This window comes from Oxyura jamaicensis, chromosome 1, assembly GCF_011077185.1.
Source record: "Oxyura jamaicensis isolate SHBP4307 breed ruddy duck chromosome 1, BPBGC_Ojam_1.0, whole genome shotgun sequence".
Classification (NCBI taxonomy): domain Eukaryota; kingdom Metazoa; phylum Chordata; class Aves; order Anseriformes; family Anatidae; genus Oxyura; species Oxyura jamaicensis.
The window spans coordinates 35,073,157-35,078,456 of record NC_048893.1 but is presented as its reverse complement, the minus strand read 5'-3'; positions in this window follow the sequence as shown (position 1 = coordinate 35,078,456).

The window sequence follows — 5,300 nt, the reverse complement described above, 5'->3', positions numbered from 1 at the left end:
AGCAGCATAGGTCTTGTGTAGGTTGGGCCTTTGTTTTCCTAGGCCTGGGTACAGGCCTCAGCCACCTCCAGGCATCTCAAAGAGCATGAGGTGGCTCTGCCTGGGCCGCGGAGACAGGCCCCAGGGCTGAATTGCCCTCTGGCCCCCAGTGACGAGGTCCTCGTAGAGTAGGCTGGCTGTTTAGACATTTGTCAACAAATGTCAACAAAGTTGACATTTACATTTGTGTGCTGTAACTAGAGGCAAATCCCACCTCTGATTTCCTGTAATGTGATGGAGATAAATAAGAGACCTCAATGAGGTCAGTTTCACAATAGTCCAGGTTTTCTCCTCTATTTGAAGTATTCCCAAATTTGAAGGCTCTGGCAGTCAGCATTAAATTGTTACCCCTAATCATAATGATATTGCTGGGAAATATATATAGGAGCTTTGAGGCTGCCCCCCCTCTCCCCAGAACGCTACCTTCAAGGGTAACTACAGCTGGAGAACCACATACATACAGTGAGTGTATGTGTACTGTGGTGGCTAGGGCTTGATCCCACTGAAGTCAGTAAGTGTTCATTTAGGGATTTAAAAAAACAAGAATAAGCTCTGAATATTTGAACTCCTATTCTGAGAGATGACTTTCACAAAGTCAGCCTTGGGAAATGACAACAACCTGTGTGAAGCTGTTCTCTGGGAAAGGCATCATCTCCCACATGCTGACTCAATTTCTGCAGCTGCACAATTAAATTTTATTTGGGAATCTGGGTTCATGCATTAGCTGGGAAAGTGGTGGAGCCAGGTGAGACCTAATGCTTGGCCAGTGCTTCATTTTTGTTAGCAAAGAGGAATTTCACAGTGTTGCCCAAAGAAAGGAGTGTTGACAGCTTTCACACATGGAGAAGGCTGTGCTTGTTCCAGTCAGTGAATTCAGGTGAACGTCAATCAAAGTATCTCATGTAGGAGGAAATGCCTCCAGACAGAGTAGCCACCTTAAACTGGACTGAATTGAAAAACAGTTGGCTTTCTTCTGCAAATGCTGTATCATACTCAGGGTGCAAACCTTTCATATTTATTTGGAGGAGGTAAAAGGATGCTAGCACTTGGAAATGCTCTGGGTGAGCATCCAACCACAGCACTGGAAGAAGTGGGGCCTCTGTGCTGGCAGCTCCAGCTAGGCACGGTCCTGGTGTGAGTTATGCAGCTACCTTTGTCTCTTTGGCTTGAAGCAGTACACAACATTTTGCAGTGCTTTGTGCTGTGGGACCATGGATGTGCTTGGCAGGCAGCTTTAGACTTGATTTTCACTGGGTCCTGCCAGGGGAAAGTTCCCTGTGGGCTCCTTTATGGTCTGCATCCTTCTTTTGTAACATGGAGGGCTAGAGAAGAAGCACGGATCTTACCATGAACCTAAGTTGTTCAAAAACCTGAACACTGCAAACTGATGGCAGAATAACAAAACTGAAGTGATTCTTTTCACAACTAAATGGAAGATCACGGACTCAGACATACCCTATAGTTCTAAAATGACTGACAGCAGTGATAAATGCTCACATAACCACTGTATCTCTCTGACGTCTGAGAAGAGTTGAGCATCCAGAAATACATAGTATTAAACCCAAAGGGAGAATTTTCTATGTTTTCCTGAAAATCTGAGGTTTAGTGTGAACTAGTAGTGAGTGACAGAAGATCATATACATTCTGTGTATACTTGCATATAACTCCTCTTGTACGCTTTTCTATAACTTCTCTATCAAATGAGGATATTCTGCTGAAGCTTCTGCAATAAACATGTATGCATAGAAAAATTGGTAAAGACAGGTTCTGATAGATAAATCATAAAGAAATGAAGAGTTTTCACAATGGAAATACAGACGTATTTCTTTGTGCCACCTTTCCATGACCCCTTCTTTCTCTTTCCCCATTTTCTTCTCTCCTCCCCCTCACTGTTAAGGAAATTAATTTGAACAAACAATAGCAGGGACTTGCAACTTGTCATGGCTAATGAAGGAACTTGGAGCAAGAAAATGTGCCCAATTTTTTCCAACTATATAAACTGAATGTGAAAAAAATATTGTCTTCATCTGCAAAACCTGCGTAGATGACAAGAAGCATTTTTTTTTTTTAATAAATATTTAGTATATCCTATGAATAAAAAATGTTCTGTGGTAAAACTGGAACTCAATTATGTTTGTATATGCTATGTTCTGTCTCTCATCATAGTTACTGCGGCATGTAGGGGATGCCACCCCATCTCATAAAAGTCTTCACAGTGTCTCCAGTGTTTACTGCTTACCTGTGTATTTTCTGGCATTTGAATGACAGAGTCAGGGGACTGGAATCATCTTAGTGCATGGAGGGTGGAAAAACGTAAGTAGTTTTGAGAGAGATTCCCATTGGTCTTGCACCAGCACCTCCCCACGGTCTCATTCTTTTCTCCAGGAGGCAAAATTACCTGAACAAAGCACTGGAAGTTCTGGGAGGCTTCGAGTGGTGCAGAGTCAGAAAAAAATACATATAATATTTTTCTGATTTTCTTACTTGCATCTTAACACTTGAGCCAGTCTGGTAGTGCAGTGAGCAAAATTGTGCTTCTCTACACTCTGGGGTGATAATTTCTTTCTTTGCTGGAAGGGGTATGAGAATTTACCTTCATACCTATGTGAATAAGTTTCAATCAGTTTCGAAAGCCATTACGTAGTTTTTTGGTGGTATAATGAAACAGCCAAATTGTCTGTATTTAAAGCAGTATGTTTTGGGGCTCTTAAAAGTAAAATTGTAATTTCTGGCTTGTTTTAACTCTGCACTGTGCCAGAAGTAAGCTATGAAATTAATGTTTACTCACCAGCATCGAAATGAGCCTTTAAGGGAGCGATGTGAAAAAGATCTGTCTTCAGTCCATAAGTTACATGCCCTTTCCATAAGCCACATGACTGAGCGAGGGAATAGACCTCAGAGCTGGAGCCCTGATTACATCAAAACTACTTTACATAAGTCTAGCCATAAAAAATAGCTTCAGAATATTCATCCTTATTGACTGAGGATATTGTATTCACTAGAAAGTAAAGAAAATTAATCAAAAAAAACATCAGGCAAAAATATGTGTTCAATGAAAAGCAGCAAAATAATTCCTTTATCAAAGATATGTGTCAGAAGCATACTCAACATTTTTTACCAATGCAGACAAGAGCAGACAAAAGTCACACACTTGCCCAGGTTGACACTTCCTTTTCCCCACCCTCCCAAGCAGGTTCTCCTCTCAGTGCCCTCTCCTTGGTGCTTCTTCAGCACTGAAGAAGAGTGCAGGAGAAGAGACATAGGGACTTGGAGCCAGACCTGCTCTGCACGCCTGTGGCACCATGTCCTGCAAGCCTTTCGCTCCCTGCAACAGGCCGCTCGTCCAGGCTGCCCTGCAAAGCGGCCATGCCTGGTGGGCTCTGCAATCAGCTGCCCCATAAAAATGAAGGAAAACTTGTCACTTATCTCTGTAAGTCACCATGTTAGATGTGCAATTAGCTGCTTGTAGTCAATTGTACTGTTGTTTTAGCAAGGACTAAATACAAACAGAGTGTGATTTATACAACATATTCCCCTTCCTTCTCATAGTAACGGCACTATTGGAAATGTGGAACAGAAGTGAAGAGGTTGACCCAGTCCTTATTTACAAAACCCACAGCTGACACTTGGAAAGGAGGATTCTGCCTGGGAAAGCAGCCTGGTGTCTGCCTTGAAATATTCAGTGATTACTCAAAGGCTTCAACTACCATGGGCTGCTATCTGCACTGCAGACTGACATGCATCCTGATAGCAGCCCATGTCCGCTGTTTGAGAAATACTGGTTTGGATAATGCAGGAATGAGTGGTACACTGCCCTTTTCAACCAGAGCATTAAAAAATTCACACCTGCCTGTAGGAACCACATACTGATTCCTGGGTACACCCAAGGAGTCAGAGAAGAATACACAGTAGAGAGGAAATGCAAGTAACGATGGTCTGGGGACATAACGGGCAAGTAGTGATTCACACATGCAGCTTTCCTTTTGAACAAAATAAAACATCATATAGATTTCCCCACCTTCTTTAAATAGTTCTGTTGAGTTGCATTATTCCCAGGGCAGTAGAAAATGCGCATTCTGAAATTCAGTAGTAAATAAAATCAGGAAAATTGAGGTTATAATTCTGTAATCTCAGTGCACTTTGGCATCTCGTTATGCATTTCAAATCTTTGCACAGAATAAAAGATGTATACAAAAGTGTGTCCAAAAAAAAAAAAAAAAAAAAAAAAAGAAGGGAAGGGAAGGGAAGAGAAACCAACACCACAATAGAATCAGTGTAGCATCATATGCAGGTTACAGAAGTATTAAGCATCATACACCGCTGCCATCATTTTCACAATTCACCTTTACATGATTTATGAGTATAATTAGGGAATGAAGTGGGATAATTTATGGCATGTAACACATTTGATCTGTAGCTTGAAGCACAGCCTACCTGCTCTCATAGAATTGGGAATTCAGTCTCCAGCTCTCTGCTCAACGGCAGTTCCCGTTTTCCTCATTGTGTGCGGTGACGTGCTCTTCATAAGACTGGCTGTACACTGATAGAGCAACAGCTCTGCTTCATAAAGAACATCATCCAAAAGCTGATACCAACTCCCATAAGGAGATTTTAAATATCATAGATCTGGGCTAGCCTGACATTCAAAATGAAAAGGCTGCTGGTAGAGGCTGCTCCCCCTCACTTTACCATTAGAATCATCCATACAGAGCACAACCTGGATGGTGGGCAAGGGCACAGCCAGCCTGCAGTGCAGTGCCCTGTCCCTGTGTCCTCAGATATGTGTTCGCTGAAGCCAGCCCTGACACAATTTCTGGAGAGTCATGAGAAGACAGAGCCATTGCCTTAGACAACAATGAAATGTAGAAGTTAGAGGAACATGGTAGTCTTCTACAATACCCTCAGTTGCCCTAGGTAATATTTGAAAACTGCATAGCTGGTGATGTTAATAAAAATTTTACCATTGTAATGTTGGGAGGGTTTGGTTCCCAGTGGCTCATGTGCCACTTTAAATGTAGGTGAATCTAAGGCTGGTCTGATTTTAAGGTATTATCAAGTTCTTGTCTCCATTTGGTCTCAGTTATTAAAAAAAAAAAAGTTTTTTGTCAAAATATTTTTTCAGATGTTGGTGATAAGAAATAGCATTTTGTAATTTGGTTGTACATAATACTAACCTCAAAAAAGGCAAGGCAAGGCAAGGCAAGGCAAGAAAAAGAAAGGAAAGGAAAGGAAAGGAAAGGAAAGGAAAGGAAAGGAGAGGA